The sequence below is a fragment of the Phyllobates terribilis genome, unplaced genomic scaffold, assembly GCF_046119375.1.
Source record: "Phyllobates terribilis strain yellow unplaced genomic scaffold, ASM4611937v1 Scaffold_8__6_contigs__length_399053987, whole genome shotgun sequence".
NCBI classification, from domain to species: domain Eukaryota; kingdom Metazoa; phylum Chordata; class Amphibia; order Anura; family Dendrobatidae; genus Phyllobates; species Phyllobates terribilis.
Genome location: NW_027362768.1, coordinates 345584804 through 345604580, shown reverse-complemented (window position 1 = coordinate 345604580; position 19777 = coordinate 345584804). Strand labels below are relative to the sequence as shown.

At 45.8% G+C, this 19777-nt stretch overlaps 12 non-coding genes and 2 pseudogenes across 12 annotated transcripts; all 14 read right to left on the bottom strand.

Moving 5' to 3' along the window:
• Positions 1–3211: 3211 nt before the first annotated feature.
• Positions 3212–3402, bottom strand: LOC141160385 (U2 spliceosomal RNA). The gene has a single exon (XR_012250219.1). It is a non-coding gene; the product is annotated as a U2 spliceosomal RNA (small nuclear RNA).
• A 1114-nt stretch (positions 3403–4516) lies between these two features.
• LOC141160374 (U2 spliceosomal RNA) lies at positions 4517–4707 on the bottom strand. Its single transcript, XR_012250218.1, has one exon. It is a non-coding gene; the product is annotated as a U2 spliceosomal RNA (small nuclear RNA).
• Positions 4708–5826: 1119 nt separating this feature from the next.
• On the bottom strand, positions 5827–6017 carry LOC141159892 (U2 spliceosomal RNA). Its single transcript, XR_012249886.1, has one exon. It is a non-coding gene; the product is annotated as a U2 spliceosomal RNA (small nuclear RNA).
• A 1110-nt stretch (positions 6018–7127) lies between these two features.
• Positions 7128–7318, bottom strand: LOC141160362 (U2 spliceosomal RNA). The gene has a single exon (XR_012250217.1). It is a non-coding gene; the product is annotated as a U2 spliceosomal RNA (small nuclear RNA).
• A 1117-nt stretch (positions 7319–8435) lies between these two features.
• Positions 8436–8626, bottom strand: LOC141160349 (U2 spliceosomal RNA). Its single transcript, XR_012250214.1, has one exon. It is a non-coding gene; the product is annotated as a U2 spliceosomal RNA (small nuclear RNA).
• Positions 8627–9749: 1123 nt separating this feature from the next.
• Positions 9750–9940, bottom strand: LOC141160002 (U2 spliceosomal RNA). Its single transcript, XR_012249993.1, has one exon. It is a non-coding gene; the product is annotated as a U2 spliceosomal RNA (small nuclear RNA).
• Positions 9941–11061: 1121 nt separating this feature from the next.
• Positions 11062–11252, bottom strand: LOC141160338 (U2 spliceosomal RNA). Its single transcript, XR_012250213.1, has one exon. It is a non-coding gene; the product is annotated as a U2 spliceosomal RNA (small nuclear RNA).
• A 1116-nt stretch (positions 11253–12368) lies between these two features.
• Positions 12369–12559, bottom strand: LOC141160001 (U2 spliceosomal RNA). Its single transcript, XR_012249992.1, has one exon. It is a non-coding gene; the product is annotated as a U2 spliceosomal RNA (small nuclear RNA).
• A 1122-nt stretch (positions 12560–13681) lies between these two features.
• On the bottom strand, positions 13682–13872 carry LOC141159564 (U2 spliceosomal RNA). The gene has a single exon (XR_012249568.1). It is a non-coding gene; the product is annotated as a U2 spliceosomal RNA (small nuclear RNA).
• Positions 13873–14989: 1117 nt separating this feature from the next.
• LOC141160104 (U2 spliceosomal RNA) lies at positions 14990–15170 on the bottom strand (annotated as a pseudogene).
• A 524-nt stretch (positions 15171–15694) lies between these two features.
• Positions 15695–15810, bottom strand: LOC141160348 (U2 spliceosomal RNA; annotated as a pseudogene).
• A 1120-nt stretch (positions 15811–16930) lies between these two features.
• LOC141160327 (U2 spliceosomal RNA) lies at positions 16931–17121 on the bottom strand. The gene has a single exon (XR_012250212.1). It is a non-coding gene; the product is annotated as a U2 spliceosomal RNA (small nuclear RNA).
• Positions 17122–18236: 1115 nt separating this feature from the next.
• LOC141160315 (U2 spliceosomal RNA) lies at positions 18237–18427 on the bottom strand. The gene has a single exon (XR_012250211.1). It is a non-coding gene; the product is annotated as a U2 spliceosomal RNA (small nuclear RNA).
• A 1115-nt stretch (positions 18428–19542) lies between these two features.
• Positions 19543–19733, bottom strand: LOC141160304 (U2 spliceosomal RNA). Its single transcript, XR_012250210.1, has one exon. It is a non-coding gene; the product is annotated as a U2 spliceosomal RNA (small nuclear RNA).
• Positions 19734–19777: the final 44 nt, after the last annotated feature.

The window sequence follows — 19777 nt, the reverse complement described above, 5'->3', positions numbered from 1 at the left end:
CATACCCCACAAACATTCATGGTCTGTGAAAGAAAAAACATGCTGTTTAAAAAATTTACACACCAAACCTCTATTTGTATACAGCATGCGGTCAATCCTGGACACTATTCCTCCCCTATCAGCTCTATATGTGGCCGGTGGTGGCTTACTCAAAAATTCCGCTGCATCTAAAAAAGAAAAATCAGATGTAATTTGATTAAGGACCTTACCCGTGACATCAATTTCCCCTTCAGAAACACAATTGAAATCACCAACTAATAATATTGGAATCCTTCCAGGCAAAAAAAAACGTATTTTCTCTAATAGTGCTAACCTATCCCCTTTGTTAATTGGACAATACACGTTAACAATTTTCACCCTCCACCCTCTCCCCTTAACCACTGCCATTATACAACGACGTGGCTCCACCACCATATAATTTTCAAAACTTAAATCCCTATTCCCCAACAAAATCCCCACACCATCATTTTTGTTTGTCATTGAACCTGACCAAATGCTATGCCCATATACCCAGTCCTTTTCAGGAGGTGACTCTTCAATTCCGCACTCTTGCAGACAGTAGATATTTGCTCCAAGATTTTTTAGTTCTTCCAGTATAGCCAATCTTCTAGGCTTAGATTTTATAAGCCTTACATTTACTGACAGTACACTACAGCCCACGTTGGAGCCCATTTTTTAACCATATTTGGTAAAAAAGAACATACCCCCCACCGAAGAGTCAACCTTTCTCGTCTTGAAACTCGATTCCTGATGTTAAGCACAGAATGCTGGCCCCCTCCTCCAAAAAAGACCTCCTAGGAGAGGCACTGTAGCTCTCGGGATAGCTCCTATCACTTAAGGGGCTGATGCTCCCAATACTGGCAGGTGAAATATCTGGTCGGAACTTCTTTGCAGAAGACACATCAGAGTCCTCATCAGGGGGCCTCACCACAGCCCCGGTGAAGTCACCCTGGCCACCACCACCTTCTTGAATGGCCTCTGAGCTTTCCAAAGCCAACACCGGCGTTGTGGAGAGTGAACCGCTCACTTCTCCCTCACCACTCACATCAAGCAGAATTGACATATCTGCAGGCTCCATCTCAACAGTGCTTCCACCAGCAGGATCAGGTGCTTCCTCCATCACTTCCATGAAGTCCCTTACTGCCTCAATCGCCTCACCAATAGTGGCGGCAGTACTAGGACGTGGGGACACGGCCTCTGCATATGACCTGGAACGATGGGGACAGTCCTTGAAAGCGTGTCCCTCCTCCCCACACGCATTACAGACCATGGAGTTAGTACATTCCATTGCCAGATGACCCTCTTTATTGCATTTCCCACAAAACTTCTCCACCGTGCAGTCCTCTTGGTAGTGTCCAAAGGATTTACACTTCCTGCAAAAACGCGGAGCACCGGGAAAATACATATACCCTCTATCCCTCCCGATGGCAAAACTGAGGGGAGGGTAGTGGATACCCCCAGGTCCCTGGGGGTCTTCCTGGAACCGTACAAAAAACTTGTGTTTGCCAGTCCACAAGCCCACCTCATTCCTCACCTTGTGTGAGTAGGACACATAGCTGCAATGACGGTTCAGGAATCTAGTAATGTCCTCCACATCCACAAGGGGGTTGTGCATAAACACAACAACTGGCACTTCCCCCTTAGTATACAATACCGTGAATGTAAGCCCTTCAAGAGCCGGATGATCCAAGGCTTGCTGATCCTTTAGAGTCTTGAAAAGATTCTGGCAAGCTGCCATACGATCAAGGACCAAAACGTACCGGCCATTCTTTGGGAACTCCTGTAGACAAATGATGTCTCCACGACCAACATTCAAAATCTTGAAGATGACGACTTCCACCAAGAACCGCAGGTTAAAGAAATTCCTCCTTGACTCCTCAATATCAATGCGAAAAGCATTTTTGACCCGAATATCATCGGTCCCGGCATAGCGAATCTTGACGCCCATTATCACCTCTCGTTTCCTCTGGACCCCCCCCAATAGCAGCAGGCAGCTTAAGCCACCTAAGTGGCGATGCTGCAAGGCCGAGGGGGAGACACTCTAGGATCCTTCTGACCAGATACAAGATCTTAGCCAAAAGGCCGAGAAGCGATAACCAGAATTGGTTTCCGACTACGGTGCCACCCAAGGATTCTGAAAAGTCCATTTGTGGAGATGGCCACCTGGACTCCCGTTAAGAAGACATGCTGTCAACCTCTAGATCCCTCACATGCCTGCACTTTTCGGCTTGCTGCTGCTGCAATCCACGCGTTTTAGATCTGCATAACTCCACCTCTTTTAGCACAGTACCCTCAACCCCCGGCTGTTCCCACCCGCCTCAACACCGTTGGAAGGGAGGAGAACCAATTAAGGCGGGGGGGGGGGGTGGAACGAGCAGCTGTCTACCCTTAGCAGGAGGGTTGCTGATTAATTACCTCTCCTGCTGCTGCTGCTGCTGGCTGTCCAGCAGCAGACTGAAGGTGGCTGCTGCTGTGCGCAGGTATATAAAGGCTCAGAGCCTATTATGACACGCGCAGCCAGCGTTCCATTGCCACATTCCGTCTACTGCAGGCGGGATACCTGGATGGCTGAATGTCACTGAGAAGCTTACAGAGACCGCCATAAGCAACAGTTTAAAAGAATGCCACAGACTAATCAACCAAACTTTTTGGGTTGGTTTCTCTTTTATAGTCTGCAGGCATTAAATGAAAGAAGTCAGTGTTCCAGCAGAGGGAGACAACGTTTCAGAAAAGGCATTGTAGCAAACCAAAAAAGAAATTTTAAGCGCAGCAGAGTAACCAGCTCACATACCTGTTAGCTCAGGTGAGTTTAAAAGGCTGCTGTTGATAACAAGGGCATTTGCTAAATAGATGGTGTGTGTGCAACAATATACTGAAAGGTCAATTATATTGTGCAGCTTATCTCACCACCTGTAGTTATTTAGGTGAAAGCTCCAAAATGCTTGCCTAATATGTCTGTTTATCCAAAAGGAAGTATAGAGGGAGAGCTAGATAGATAGCATTGCATTACATTACATGGCAATGCAATGCACAGTTGCTGAAGTTGAACCAAAATGAGCTTGTCATCTGGCTTCTGCAACTTTTAACATGAAAAATCCAATGAGGAGAAGAAAAGCAAAGCCAAAGAGTCCATCCCAAAATCCGACAAACAAGCCAAATGAACAAAAAGCATTGAATTCAATTCTTTCTGATTTTAGAAACTGCATTAAAGAAGGGGTGCACCGGTCCTGGAGATACTGCAATACCAGGTCAATGCGTGGAGTGGACAGAGCAAGCTCTTTTTCCATCTCCCTGTTCTAAAAATCCATTTAATATATGGTCCCCAGATAGGGGACGTATCAGATATTAAACTGATAAGAACAGATACTACACTTGATCTTAGCCAAAAGGCCGAGAAGCGATAACCAGAATTGGTTTCCGACTACGGTGCCACCCAAGGATTCTGAAAAGTCCATTTGTGGAGATGGCCACCTGGACTCCCGTTAAGAAGACATGCTGTCAACCTCTAGATCCCTCACATGCCTGCACTTTTCGGCTTGCTGCTGCTGCAATCCACGCGTTTTAGATCTGCATAACTCCACCTCTTTTAGCACAGTACCCTCAACCCCCGGCTGTTCCCACCCGCCTCAACACCGTTGGAAGGGAGGAGAACCAATTAAGGCGGGGGGGGGTGGAACGAGCAGCTGTCTACCCTTAGCAGGAGGGTTGCTGATTAATTACCTCTCCTGCTGCTGCTGCTGCTGGCTGTCCAGCAGCAGACTGAAGGTGGCTGCTACTGTGCGCAGGTATATAAAGGCTCAGAGCCTATTATGACACGCGCAGCCAGCGTTCCATTGCCACATTCCGTCTACTGCAGGCGGGATACCTGGATGGCTGAATGTCACTGAGAAGCTCACAGAGACCGCCATAAGCAACAGTTTAAAAGAATGCCACAGACTAATCAACCAAACTTTTTGGGTTGGTTTCTCTTTTATAGTCTGCAGGCATTAAATGAAAGAAGTCAGTGTTCCAGCAGAGGGAGACAACGTTTCAGAAAAGGCATTGTAGCAAACCAAAAAAGAAATTTTAAGCGCAGCAGAGTAACCAGCTCACATACCTGTTAGCTCAGGTGAGTTTAAAAGGCTGCTGTTGATAACAAGGGCATTTGCTAAATAGATGGTGTGTGTGCAACAATATACTGAAAGGTCAATTATATTGTGCAGCTTATCTCACCACCTGTAGTTATTTAGGTGAAAGCTCCAAAATGCTTGCCTAATATGTCTGTTTATCCAAAAGGAAGTATAGAGGGAGAGCTAGATAGATAGCATTGCATTACATTACATGGCAATGCAATGCACAGTTGCTGAAGTTGAACCAAAATGAGCTTGTCATCTGGCTTCTGCAACTTTTAACATGAAAAATCCAATGAGGAGAAGAAAAGCAAAGCCAAAGAGTCCATCCCAAAATCCGACAAACAAGCCAAATGAACAAAAAGCATTGAATTCAATTCTTTCTGATTTTAGAAACTGCATTAAAGAAGGGGTGCACCGGTCCTGGAGATACTGCAATACCAGGTCAATGCGTGGAGTGGACAGAGCAAGCTCTTTTTCCATCTCCCTGTTCTAAAAATCCATTTAATATATGGTCCCCAGATAGGGGACGTATCAGATATTAAACTGATAAGAACAGATACTACACTTGATCTTAGCCAAAAGGCCGAGAAGCGATAACCAGAATTGGTTTCCGACTACGGTGCCACCCAAGGATTCTGAAAAGTCCATTTGTGGAGATGGCCACCTGGACTCCCGTTAAGAAGACATGCTGTCAACCTCTAGATCCCTCACATGCCTGCACTTTTCGGCTTGCTGCTGCTGCAATCCACGCGTTTTAGATCTGCATAACTCCACCTCTTTTAGCACAGTACCCTCAACCCCCGGCTGTTCCCACCCGCCTCAACACCGTTGGAAGGGAGGAGAACCAATTAAGGCGGGGGGGGGGGTGGAACGAGCAGCTGTCTACCCTTAGCAGGAGGGTTGCTGATTAATTACCTCTCCTGCTGCTGCTGCTGCTGCTGGTTGTCCAGCAGCAGACTGAAGGTGGCTGCTGCTGTGCGCAGGTATATAAAGGCTCAGAGCCTATTATGACACGCGCAGCCAGCGTTCCATTGCCACATTCCGTCTACTGCAGGCGGGATACCTGGATGGCTGAATGTCACTGAGAAGCTCACAGAGACCGCCATAAGCAACAGTTTAAAAGAATGCCACAGACTAATCAACCAAACTTTTTGGGTTGGTTTCTCTTTTATAGTCTGCAGGCATTAAATGAAAGAAGTCAGTGTTCCAGCAGAGGGAGACAACGTTTCAGAAAAGGCATTGTAGCAAACCAAAAAAGAAATTTTAAGCGCAGCAGAGTAACCAGCTCACATACCTGTTAGCTCAGGTGAGTTTAAAAGGCTGCTGTTGATAACAAGGGCATTTGCTAAATAGATGGTGTGTGTGCAACAATATACTGAAAGGTCAATTATATTGTGCAGCTTATCTCACCACCTGTAGTTATTTAGGTGAAAGCTCCAAAATGCTTGCCTAATATGTCTGTTTATCCAAAAGGAAGTATAGAGGGAGAGCTAGATAGATAGCATTGCATTACATTACATGGCAATGCAATGCACAGTTGCTGAAGTTGAACCAAAATGAGCTTGTCATCTGGCTTCTGCAACTTTTAACATGAAAAATCCAATGAGGAGAAGAAAAGCAAAGCCAAAGAGTCCATCCCAAAATCCGACAAACAAGCCAAATGAACAAAAAGCATTGAATTCAATTCTTTCTGATTTTAGAAACTGCATTAAAGAAGGGGTGCACCGGTCCTGGAGATACTGCAATACCAGGTCAATGCGTGGAGTGGACAGAGCAAGCTCTTTTTCCATCTCCCTGTTCTAAAAATCCATTTAATATATGGTCTCCAGATAGGGGACGTATCAGATATTAAACTGATAAGAACAGATACTACACTTGATCTTAGCCAAAAGGCCGAGAAGCGATAACCAGAATTGGTTTCCGACTACGGTGCCACCCAAGGATTCTGAAAAGTCCATTTGTGGAGATGGCCACCTGGACTCCCGTTAAGAAGACATGCTGTCAACCTCTAGATCCCTCACATGCCTGCACTTTTCGGCTTGCTGCTGCTGCAATCCACGCGTTTTAGATCTGCATAACTCCACCTCTTTTAGCACAGTACCCTCAACCCCCGGCTGTTCCCACCCGCCTCAACACCGTTGGAAGGGAGGAGAACCAATTAAGGCGGGGGGGGGGGTGGAACGAGCAGCTGTCTACCCTTAGCAGGAGGGTTGCTGATTAATTACCTCTCCTGCTGCTGCTGGCTGTCCAGCAGCAGACTGAAGGTGGCTGCTGCTGTGCGCAGGTATATAAAGGCTCAGAGCCTATTATGACACGCGCAGCCAGCGTTCCATTGCCACATTCCGTCTACTGCAGGCGGGATACCTGGATGGCTGAATGTCACTGAGAAGCTCACAGAGATCGCCATAAGCAACAGTTTAAAAGAATGCCACAGACTAATCAACCAAACTTTTTGGGTTGGTTTCTCTTTTATAGTCTGCAGGCATTAAATGAAAGAAGTCAGTGTTCCAGCAGAGGGAGACAACGTTTCAGAAAAGGCATTGTAGCAAACCAAAAAATAAATTTTAAGCGCAGCAGAGTAACCAGCTCACATACCTGTTAGCTCAGGTGAGTTTAAAAGGCTGCTGTTGATAACAAGGGCATTTGCTAAATAGATGGGGTGTGTGCAACAATATACTGAAAGGTCAATTATATTGTGCAGCTTATCTCACCACCTGTAGTTATTTAGGTGAAAGCTCCAAAATGCTTGCCTAATATGTCTGTTTATCCAAAAGGAAGTATAGAGGGAGAGCTAGATAGATAGCATTGCATTACATTACATGGCAATGCAATGCACAGTTGCTGAAGTTGAACCAAAATGAGCTTGTCATCTGGCTTCTGCAACTTTTAACATGAAAAATCCAATGAGGAGAAGAAAAGCAAAGCCAAAGAGTCCATCCCAAAATCCGACAAACAAGCCAAATGAACAAAAAGCATTGAATTCAATTCTTTCTGATTTTAGAAACTGCATTAAAGAAGGGGTGCACCGGTCCTGGAGATACTGCAATACCAGGTCAATGCGTGGAGTGGACAGAGCAAGCTCTTTTTCCATCTCCCTGTTCTAAAAATCCATTTAATATATGGTCCCCAGATAGGGGACGTATCAGATATTAAACTGATAAGAACAGATACTACACTTGATCTTAGCCAAAAGGCCGAGAAGCGATAACCAGAATTGGTTTCCGACTACGGTGCCACCCAAGGATTCTGAAAAGTCCATTTGTGGAGATGGCCACCTGGACTCCCGTTAAGAAGACATGCTGTCAACCTCTAGATCCCTCACATGCCTGCACTTTTCGGCTTGCTGCTGCTGCAATCCACGCGTTTTAGATCTGCATAACTCCACCTCTTTTAGCACAGTACCCTCAACCCCCGGCTGTTCCCACCCGCCTCAACACCGTTGGAAGGGAGGAGAACCAATTAAGGCGGGGGGGGGGGGTGGAACGAGCAGCTGTCTACCCTTAGCAGGAGGGTTGCTGATTAATTACCTCTCCTGCTGCTGATGCTGCTGGCTGTCCAGCAGCAGACTGAAGGTGGCTGCTGCTGTGCGCAGGTATATAAAGGCTCAGAGCCTATTATGACACGCGCAGCCAGCGTTCCATTGCCACATTCCGTCTACTGCAGGCGGGATACCTGGATGGCTGAATGTCACTGAGAAGCTCACAGAGACCGCCATAAGCAACAGTTTAAAAGAATGCCACAGACTAATCAACCAAACTTTTTGGGTTGGTTTCTCTTTTATAGTCTGCAGGCATTAAATGAAAGAAGTCAGTGTTCCAGCAGAGGGAGACAACGTTTCAGAAAAGGCATTGTAGCAAACCAAAAAAGAAATTTTAAGCGCAGCAGAGTAACCAGCTCACATACCTGTTAGCTCAGGTGAGTTTAAAAGGCTGCTGTTGATAACAAGGGCATTTGCTAAATAGATGGTGTGTGTGCAACAATATACTGAAAGGTCAATTATATTGTGCAGCTTATCTCACCACCTGTAGTTATTTAGGTGAAAGCTCCAAAATGCTTGCCTAATATGTCTGTTTATCCAAAAGGAAGTATAGAGGGAGAGCTAGATAGATAGCATTGCATTACATTACATGGCAATGCAATGCACAGTTGCTGAAGTTGAACCAAAATGAGCTTGTCATCTGGCTTCTGCAACTTTTAACATGAAAAATCCAATGAGGAGAAGAAAAGCAAAGCCAAAGAGTCCATCCCAAAATCCGACAAACAAGCCAAATGAACAAAAAGCATTGAATTCAATTCTTTCTGATTTTAGAAACTGCATTAAAGAAGGGGTGCACCGGTCCTGGAGATACTGCAATACCAGGTCAATGCGTGGAGTGGACAGAGCAAGCTCTTTTTCCATCTCCCTGTTCTAAAAATCCATTTAATATATGGTCCCCAGATAGGGGACGTATCAGATATTAAACTGATAAGAACAGATACTACACTTGATCTTAGCCAAAAGGCCGAGAAGCGATAACCAGAATTGGTTTCCGACTACGGTGCCACCCAAGGATTCTGAAAAGTCCATTTGTGGAGATGGCCACCTGGACTCCCGTTAAGAAGACATGCTGTCAACCTCTAGATCCCTCACATGCCTGCACTTTTCGGCTTGCTGCTGCTGCAATCCACGCGTTTTAGATCTGCATAACTCCACCTCTTTTAGCACAGTACCCTCAACCCCCGGCTGTTCCCACCCGCCTCAACACCGTTGGAAGGGAGGAGAACCAATTAAGGCGGGGGGGGGGGGGGGTGGAACGAGCAGCTGTCTACCCTTAGCAGGAGGGTTGCTGATTAATTACCTCTCCTGCTGCTGCTGCTGCTGCTGGCTGTCCAGCAGCAGACTGAAGGTGGCTGCTGCTGTGCGCAGGTATATAAAGGCTCAGAGCCTATTATGACACGCGCAGCCAGCGTTCCATTGCCACATTCCGTCTACTGCAGGCGGGATACCTGGATGGCTGAATGTCACTGAGAAGCTCACAGAGACCGCCATAAGCAACAGTTTAAAAGAATGCCACAGACTAATCAACCAAACTTTTTGGGTTGGTTTCTCTTTTATAGTCTGCAGGCATTAAATGAAAGAAGTCAGTGTTCCAGCAGAGGGAGACAACGTTTCAGAAAAGGCATTGTAGCAAACCAAAAAAGAAATTTTAAGCGCAGCAGAGTAACCAGCTCACATACCTGTTAGCTCAGGTGAGTTTAAAAGGCTGCTGTTGATAACAAGGGCATTTGCTAAATAGATGGTGTGTGTGCAACAATATACTGAAAGGTCAATTATATTGTGCAGCTTATCTCACCACCTGTAGTTATTTAGGTGAAAGCTCCAAAATGCTTGCCTAATATGTCTGTTTATCCAAAAGGAAGTATAGAGGGAGAGCTAGATAGATAGCATTGCATTACATTACATGGCAATGCAATGCACAGTTGCTGAAGTTGAACCAAAATGAGCTTGTCATCTGGCTTCTGCAACTTTTAACATGAAAAATCCAATGAGTAGAAGAAAAGCAAAGCCAAAGAGTCCATCCCAAAATCCGACAAACAAGCCAAATAAACAAAAAGCATTGAATTCAATTCTTTCTGATTTTAGAAACTGCATTAAAGAAGGGGTGCACCGGTCCTGGAGATACTGCAATACCAGGTCAATGCGTGGAGTGGACAGAGCAAGCTCTTTTTCCATCTCCCTGTTCTAAAAATCCATTTAATATATGGTCCCCAGATAGGGGACGTATCAGATATTAAACTGATAAGAACAGATACTACACTTGATATTAGCCAAAAGGCCGAGAAGCGATAACCAGAATTGGTTTCCGACTACGGTGCCACCCAAGGATTCTGAAAAGTCCATTTGTGGAGATGGCCACCTGGACTCCCGTTAAGAAGACATGCTGTCAACCTCTAGATCCCTCACATGCCTGCACTTTTCGGCTTGCTGCTGCTGCAATCCACGCGTTTTAGATCTGCATAACTCCACCTCTTTTAGCACAGTACCCTCAACCCCCGGCTGTTCCCACCCGCCTCAACACCGTTGGAAGGGAGGAGAACCAATTAAGGCGGGGTGGGGGGGGTGGAACGAGCAGCTGTCTACCCTTAGCAGGAGGGTTGCTGATTAATTACCTCTCCTGCTGCTGCTGCTGCTGCTGGCTGTCCAGCAGCAGACTGAAGGTGGCTGCTGCTGTGCGCAGGTATATAAAGGCTCAGAGCCTATTATGACACGCGCAGCCAGCGTTCCATTGCCACATTCCGTCTACTGCAGGCGGGATACCTGGATGGCTGAATGTCACTGAGAAGCTCACAGAGACCGCCATAAGCAACAGTTTAAAAGAATGCCACAGACTAATCAACCAAACTTTTTGGGTTGGTTTCTCTTTTATAGTCTGCAGGCATTAAATGAAAGAAGTCAGTGTTCCAGCAGAGGGAGACAACGTTTCAGAAAAGGCATTGTAGCAAACCAAAAAAGAAATTTTAAGCGCAGCAGAGTAACCAGCTCACATACCTGTTAGCTCAGGTGAGTTTAAAAGGCTGCTGTTGATAACAAGGGCATTTGCTAAATAGATGGTGTGTATGCAACAATATACTGAAAGGTCAATTATATTGTGCAGCTTATCTCACCACCTGTAGTTATTTAGGTGAAAGCTCCAAAATGCTTGCCTAATATGTCTGTTTATCCAAAAGGAAGTATAGAGGGAGAGCTAGATAGATAGCATTGCATTACATTACATGGCAATGCAATGCACAGTTGCTGAAGTTGAACCAAAATGAGCTTGTCATCTGGCTTCTGCAACTTTTAACATGAAAAATCCAATGAGGAGAAGAAAAGCAAAGCCAAAGAGTCCATCCCAAAATCCGACAAACAAGCCAAATGAACAAAAAGCATTGAATTCAATTCTTTCTGATTTTAGAAACTGCATTAAAGAAGGGGTGCACCGGTCCTGGAGATACTGCAATACCAGGTCAATGCGTGGAGTGGACAGAGCAAGCTCTTTTTCCATCTCCCTGTTCTAAAAATCCATTTAATATATGGTCCCCAGATAGGGGACGTATCAGATATTAAACTGATAAGAACAGATACTACACTTGATCTTAGCCAAAAGGCCGAGAAGCGATAACCAGAATTGGTTTCCGACTACGGTGCCACCCAAGGATTCTGAAAAGTCCATTTGTGGAGATGGCCACCAGGACTCCCGTTAAGAAGACATGCTGTCAACCTCTAGATCCCTCACATGCCTGCACTTTTCGGCTTGCTGCTGCTGCAATCCACGCGTTTTAGATCTGCATAACTCCACCTCTTTTAGCACAGTACCCTAAGCCCCCGGCTGTTCCCACCCGCCTCAACACCGTTGGAAGGGAGGAGAACCAATTAAGGCGGGGGGGGGGGTGGAACGAGCAGCTGTCTACCCTTAGCAGGAGGGTTGCTGATTAATTACCTCTCCTGCTGCTGCTGCTGCTGGCTGTCCAGCAGCAGACTGAAGGTGGCTGCTGCTGTGCGCAGGTATATAAAGGCTCAGAGCCTATTATGACACGCGCAGCCAGCGTTCCATTGCCACATTCCGTCTACTGCAGGCGGGATACCTGGATGGCTGAATGTCACTGAGAAGCTCACAGAGACCGCCATAAGCAACAGTTTAAAAGAATGCCACAGACTAATCAACCAAACTTTTTGGGTTGGTTTCTCTTTTATAGTCTGCAGGCATTAAATGAAAGAAGTCAGTGTTCCAGCAGAGGGAGACAACGTTTCAGAAAAGGCATTGTAGCAAACCAAAAAAGAAATTTTAAGCGCAGCAGAGTAACCAGCTCACATACCTGTTAGCTCAGGTGAGTTTAAAAGGCTGCTGTTGATAACAAGGGCATTTGCTAAATAGATGGTGTGTGTGCAACAATATACTGAAAGGTCAATTATATTGTGCAGCTTATCTCACCACCTGTAGTTATTTAGGTGAAAGCTCCAAAATGCTTGCCTAATATGTCTGTTTATCCAAAAGGAAGTATAGAGGGAGAGCTAGATAGATAGCATTGCATTACATTACATGGCAATGCAATGCACAGTTGCTGAAGTTGAACCAAAATGAGCTTGTCATCTGGCTTCTGCAACTTTTAACATGAAAAATCCAATGAGTAGAAGAAAAGCAAAGCCAAAGAGTCCATCCCAAAATCCGACAAACAAGCCAAATGAACAAAAAGCATTGAATTCAATTCTTTCTGATTTTAGAAACTGCATTAAAGAAGGGGTGCACCGGTCCTGGAGATACTGCAATACCAGGTCAATGCGTGGAGTGGACAGAGCAAGCTCTTTTTCCATCTCCCTGTTCTAAAAATCCATTTAATATATGGTCCCCAGATAGGGGACGTATCAGATATTAAACTGATAAGAACAGATACTACACTTGATATTAGCCAAAAGGCCGAGAAGCGATAACCAGAATTGGTTTCCGACTACGGTGCCACCCAAGGATTCTGAAAAGTCCATTTGTGGAGATGGCCACCTGGACTCCCGTTAAGAAGACATGCTGTCAACCTCTAGATCCCTCACATGCCTGCACTTTTCGGCTTGCTGCTGCTGCAATCCACGCGTTTTAGATCTGCATAACTCCACCTCTTTTAGCACAGTACCCTCAACCCCCGGCTGTTCCCACCCGCCTCAACACCGTTGGAAGGGAGGAGAACCAATTAAGGCGGGGTGGGGGGGGGTGGAACGAGCAGCTGTCTACCCTTAGCAGGAGGGTTGCTGATTAATTACCTCTCCTGCTGCTGCTGCTGCTGCTGGCTGTCCAGCAGCAGACTGAAGGTGGCTGCTGCTGTGCGCAGGTATATAAAGGCTCAGAGCCTATTATGACACGCGCAGCCAGCGTTCCATTGCCACATTCCGTCTACTGCAGGCGGGATACCTGGATGGCTGAATGTCACTGAGAAGCTCACAGAGACCGCCATAAGCAACAGTTTAAAAGAATGCCACAGACTAATCAACCAAACTTTTTGGGTTGGTTTCTCTTTTATAGTCTGCAGGCATTAAATGAAAGAAGTCAGTGTTCCAGCAGAGGGAGACAACGTTTCAGAAAAGGCATTGTAGCAAACCAAAAAAGAAATTTTAAGCGCAGCAGAGTAACCAGCTCACATACCTGTTAGCTCAGGTGAGTTTAAAAGGCTGCTGTTGATAACAAGGGCATTTGCTAAATAGATGGTGTGTGTGCAACAATATACTGAAAGGTCAATTATATTGTGCAGCTTATCTCACCACCTGTAGTTATTTAGGTGAAAGCTCCAAAATGCTTGCCTAATATGTCTGTTTATCCAAAAGGAAGTATAGAGGGAGAGCTAGATAGATAGCATTGCATTACATTACATGGCAATGCAATGCACAGTTGCTGAAGTTGAACCAAAATGAGCTTGTCATCTGGCTTCTGCAACTTTTAACATGAAAAATCCAATGAGGAGAAGAAAAGCAAAGCCAAAGAGTCCATCCCAAAATCCGACAAACAAGCCAAATGAACAAAAAGCATTGAATTCAATTCTTTCTGATTTTAGAAACTGCATTAAAGAAGGGGTGCACCGGTCCTGGAGACACTGCAATACCAGGTCAATGCGTGGAGTGGACAGAGCAAGCTCTTTTTCCATCTCCCTGTTCTAAAAATCCATTTAATATATGGTCCCCAGATAGGGGACGTATCAGATATTAAACTGATAAGAACAGATACTACACTTGATCTTAGCCAAAAGGCCGAGAAGCGATAACGAGAATTGGTTTCCGACTACGGTGCCACCCAAGGATTCTGAAAAGTCCATTTGTGGAGATGGCCACCTGGACTCCCGTTAAGAAGACATGCTGTCAACCTCTAGATCCCTCACATGCCTGCACTTTTCGGCTTGCTGCTGCTGCAATCCACGCGTTTTAGATCTGCATAACTCCACCTCTTTTAGCACAGTGCCCTCAACCCCCGGCTGTTCCCACCCGCCTCAACACCGTTGGAAGGGAGGAGAACCAATTAAGGCGGGGTGGGGGGGTGGAACGAGCAGCTGTCTACCCTTAGCAGGAGGGTTGCTGATTAATTACCTCTCCTGCTGCTGCTGCTGCTGGCTGTCCAGCAGCAGACTGAAGGTGGCTGCTGCTGTGCGCAGGTATATAAAGGCTCAGAGCCTATTATGACACGCGCAGCCAGCGTTCCATTGCCACATTCCGTCTACTGCAGGCGGGATACCTGGATGGCTGAATGTCACTGAGAAGCTCACAGAGACCGCCATAAGCAACAGTTTAAAAGAATGCCACAGACTAATCAACCAAACTTTTTGGGTTGGTTTCTCTTTTATAGTCTGCAGGCATTAAATGAAAGAAGTCAGTGTTCCAGCAGAGGGAGACAACGTTTCAGAAAAGGCATTGTAGCAAGCCAAAAAAGAAATTTTAAGCGCAGCAGAGTAACCAGCTCACATACCTGTTAGCTCAGGTGAGTTTAAAAGGCTGCTGTTGATAACAAGGGCATTTGCTAAATAGATGGTGTGTGTGCAACAATATACTGAAAGGTCAATTATATTGTGCAGCTTATCTCGCCACCTGTAGTTATTTAGGTGAAAGCTCCAAAATGCTTGCCTAATATGTCTGTTTATCCAAAAGGAAGTATAGAGGGAGAGCTAGATAGATAGCATTGCATTACATTACATGGCAATGCAATGCACAGTTGCTGAAGTTGAACCAAAATGAGCTTGTCATCTGGCTTCTGCAACTTTTAACATGAAAAATCCAATGAGGAGAAGAAAAGCAAAGCCAAAGAGTCCATCCCAAAATCCGACAAACAAGCCAAATGAACAAAAAGCATTGAATTCAATTCTTTCTGATTTTAGAAACTGCATTAAAGAAGGGGTGCACCGGTCCTGGAGATACTGCAATACCAGGTCAATGCGTGGAGTGGACAGAGCAAGCTCTTTTTCCATCTCCCTGTTCTAAAAATCCATTTAATATATGGTCCCCAGATAGGGGACGTATCAGATATTAAACTGATAAGAACAGATTTTTGATTGAAGCTGCATCCAAGGCACTGAAAAATGTGACCGAAGTCACACCAAAACAGCGCACGAGGCGAGGATTCATGTGGACCCTTCCCGGAGGAGAGGGTCCCCAATAAACCATCCCCATCCCTCCGAGCCAGAAGGCCACAGCGAGGGTCAGGGATCTCCGATGCTCTCCCTAGCCGAAGCCGGAGAAGAGCCGTTTTCGTGCTCCCAGCTTCCATCTAGGCTGCCACCCTAGTGGAGCTGGAGCCTGTGTTGGTTTCTCAGCCCAAAGCTGACCGGACCTCCGACCGGGTTTATAAAAATTCCCCTTCCTAGCCCGGAGGCCAGGAATAGGGGGGGTTGCTCAGAAAGTATGATTGGCAAAGGTGCGGCGTGCTACGAAGCCAAGTCTTTCTGGGGTTCCCAGTCCCAGTAAGCTTGGACTCCCACCAGGGCGCCTACTCCTGGGGCACATTGCTCCAAAGCCCTCACACTTACCCAACCTAGTGACTTCGATCCTGGAGGGCCATGTTTTCCATCAGATAACTCTATGAGCCACCTGGCGTACTAACAAGTGCACCAAACCAGTGTGTAATATGCATCAATTTACTAGGGCAGCCCAAGGACAAAACTGCCTTTTCAAAAGATACTACACTTGATCTTAGCCAAAAGGCCGAGAAGCGATAACCAGAATTGGTTTCCGACTACGGTGCCACCCAAGGATTCTGAAAAGTCCATTTGTGGAGATGGCCACCTGGACTCCCGTTAAGAAGACATGCTGTCAACCTCTAGATCCCTCACATGCCTGCACTTTTCGGCTTGCTGCTGCTGCAATCCACGCGTTTTAGATCTGCATAACTCCACCTCTTTTAGCACAGTACCCTCAACCCCCGGCTGTTCCCACCCGCCTCAACACCGTTGGAAGGGAGGAGAACCAATTAAGGCGGGGGGGGGGGGGGGTGGAACGAGCAGCTGTCTACCCTTAGCAGGAGGGTTGCTGATTAATTACCTCTCCTGCTGCTGCTGCTGCTGGCTGTCCAGCAGCAGACTGAAGGTGGCTGCTGCTGTGCGCAGGTATATAAAGGCTCAGAGCCTATTATGACACGCGCAGCCAGCGTTCCATTGCCACATTCCGTCTACTGCAGGCGGGATACCTGGATGGCTGAATGTCACTGAGAAGCTCACAGAGACCGCCATAAGCAACAGTTTAAAAGAATGCCACAGACTAATCAACCAAACTTTTTGGGTTGGTTTCTCTTTTATAGTCTGCAGGCATTAAATGAAAGAAGTCAGTGTTCCAGCAGAGGGAGACAACGTTTCAGAAAAGGCATTGTAGCAAACCAAAAAAGAAATTTTAAGCGCAGCAGAGTAACCAGCTCACATACCTGTTAGCTCAGGTGAGTTTAAAAGGCTGCTGTTGATAACAAGGGCATTTGCTAAATAGATGGTGTGTGTGCAACAATATACTGAAAGGTCAATTATATTGTGCAGCTTATCTCACCACCTGTAGTTATTTAGGTGAAAGCTCCAAAATGCTTGCCTAATATGTCTGTTTATCCAAAAGGAAGTATAGAGGTAGAGCTAGATAGATAGCATTGCATTACATTACATGGCAATGCAATGCACAGTTGCTGAAGTTGAACCAAAATGAGCTTGTCATCTGGCTTCTGCAACTTTTAACATGAAAAATCCAATGAGGAGAAGAAAAGCAAAGCCAAAGAGTCCATCCCAAAATCCGACAAACAAGCCAAATTAACAAAAAGCATTGAATTCAATTCTTTCTGATTTTAGAAACTGCATTAAAGAAGGGGTGCACCGGTCCTGGAGATACTGCAATACCAGGTCAATGCGTGGAGTGGACAGAGCAAGCTCTTTTTCCATCTCCCTGTTCTAAAAATCCATTTAATATATGGTCCCCAGATAGGGGACGTATCAGATATTAAACTGATAAGAACAGATACTACACTTGATCTTAGCCAAAAGGCCGAGAAGCGATAACCAGAATTGGTTTCCGACTACGGTGCCACCCAAGGATTCTGAAAAGTCCATTTGTGGAGATGGCCACCTGGACTCCCGTTAAGAAGACATGCTGTCAACCTCTAGATCCCTCACATGCCTGCACTTTTCGGCTTGCTGCTGCTGCAATCCACGCGTTTTAGATCTGCATAACTCCACCTCTTTTAGCACAGTACCCTCAACCCCCGGCTGTTCCCACGCGCCTCAACACCGTTGGAAGGGAGGAGAACCAATGAAGGCGGGGGGGGGGTGGAACGAGCAGCTGTCTACCCTTAGCAGGAGGGTTGCTGATTAATTACCTCTCCTGCTGCTGCTGCTGCTGGCTGTCCAGCAGCAGACTGAAGGTGGCTGCTGCTGTGCGCAGGTATATAAAGGCTCAGAGCCTATTATGACACGCGCAGCCAGCGTTCCATTGCCACATTCCGTCTACTGCAGGCGGGATACCTGGATGGCTGAATGTCACTGAGAAGCTCACAGAGACCGCCATAAGCAACAGTTTAAAAGAATGCCACAGACTAATCAACCAAACTTTTTGGGTTGGTTTCTCTTTTATAGTCTGCAGGCATTAAATGAAAGAAGTCAGTGTTCCAGCAGAGGGAGACAACGTTTCAGAAAAGGCATTGTAGCAAACCAAAAAAGAAATTTTAAGCGCAGCAGAGTAACCAGCTCACATACCTGTTAGCTCAGGTGAGTTTAAAAGGCTGCTGTTGATAACAAGGGCATTTGCTAAATAGATGGTGTGTGTGCAACAATATACTGAAAGGTCAATTATATTGTGCAGCTTATCTCACCACCTGTAGTTATTTAGGTGAAAGCTCCAAAATGCTTGCCTAATATGTCTGTTTATCCAACAGGAAGTATAGAGGGAGAGCTAGATAGATAGCATTGCATTACATTACATGGCAATGCAATGCACAGTTGCTGAAGTTGAACCAAAATGAGCTTGTCATCTGGCTTCTGCAACTTTTAACATGAAAAATCCAATGAGGAGAAGAAAAGCAAAGCCAAAGAGTCCATCCCAAAATCCGACAAACAAGCCAAATGAACAAAAAGCATTGAATTCAATTCTTTCTGATTTTAGAAACTGCATTAAAGAAGGGGTGCACCGGTCCTGGAGATACTGCAATACCAGGTCAATGCGTGGAGTGGACAGAGCAAGCTCTTTTTCCATCTCCCTGTTCTAAAAATCCATTTAATATATGGTCCCCAGATAGGGGACGTATCAGATATTAAACTGATAAGAACAGATACTACACTTGATCTTAGCCAAAAGGCCGAGAAGCGATAACCAGAATTGGTTTCCGACTACGGTGCCACCCAAGGATTCTGAAAAGTCCATTTGTGGAGATGGCCACCTGGACTCCCGTTAAGAAGACATGCTGTCAACCTCTAGATCCCTCACATGCCTGCACTTTTCGGCTTGCTGCTACTGCAATCCACGCGTTTTAGATCTGCATAACTCCAACTCTTTTAGTACAGTACCCTCAACCCCCGGCTGTTCCCACCCGCCTCAACACCGTTGGAAGGGAGGAGAACCAATTAAGGCGGGGGGGGGGTGGAACGAGCAGCTGTCTACCCTTAGCAGGAGGGTTGCTGATTAATTACCTCTCCTGCTGCTGCTGCTGCTGGCTGTCCAGCAGCAGACTGAAGGTGGCTGCTGCTGTGCGCAGGTATATAAAGGCTCAGAGCCTATTATGACACGCGCAGCCAGCGTTCCATTGCCACATTCCGTCTACTGCAGGCGGGATACCTGGATGGCTGAATGTCACTGAGAAGCTCACAGAGACCGCCATAAGCAACAGTTTAAAAGAATGCCACAGACTAATCAACCAAACTTTTTGGGTTGGTTTCTCTTTTATAGTCTGCAGGCATTAAATGAAAGAAGTCAGTGTTCCAGCAGAGGGAGACAACGTTTCAGAAAAGGCATTGTAGCAAACCAAAAAAGAAATTTTAAGCGCAGCAGAGTAACCAGCTCACATACCTGTTAGCTCAGGTGAGTTTAAAAGGCTGCTGTTGATAACAAGGGCATTTGCTAAATAGATGGTGTGTGTGCAACAATATACTGAAAGGTCAATTATATTGTGCAGCTTATCTCACCACCTGTAGTTATTTAGGTGAAAGCTCCAAAATGCTTGCCTAATATGTCTGTTTATCCAAAAGGAAGTATAGAGGGAGAGCTAGATAGATAGCATTGCATTACATTACATGGCAATGCAATGCACAGTTGCTGAAGTTGAACCAAAATGAGCTTGTCATCTGGCTTCTGCAACTTTTAACATGAAAAATCCAATGAGGAGAAGAAAAGCAAAGCCAAAGAGTCCATCCCAAAATCCGACAAACAAGCCAAATGAACAAAAAGCATTGAATTCAATTCTTTCTGATTTTAGAAACTGCATTAAAGAAGGGGTGCACCGGTCCTGGAGATACTGCAATACCAGGTCAATGCGTGGAGTGGACAGAGCAAGCTCTTTTTCCATCTCCCTGTTCTAAAAATCCATTTAATATATGGTCCCCAGATAGGGGACGTATCAGATATTAAACTGATAAGAACAGATACTACACTTGATCTTAGCCAAAAGGCCGAGAAGCGATAACCAGAATTGGTTTCCGACTACGGTGCCACCCAAGGATTCTGA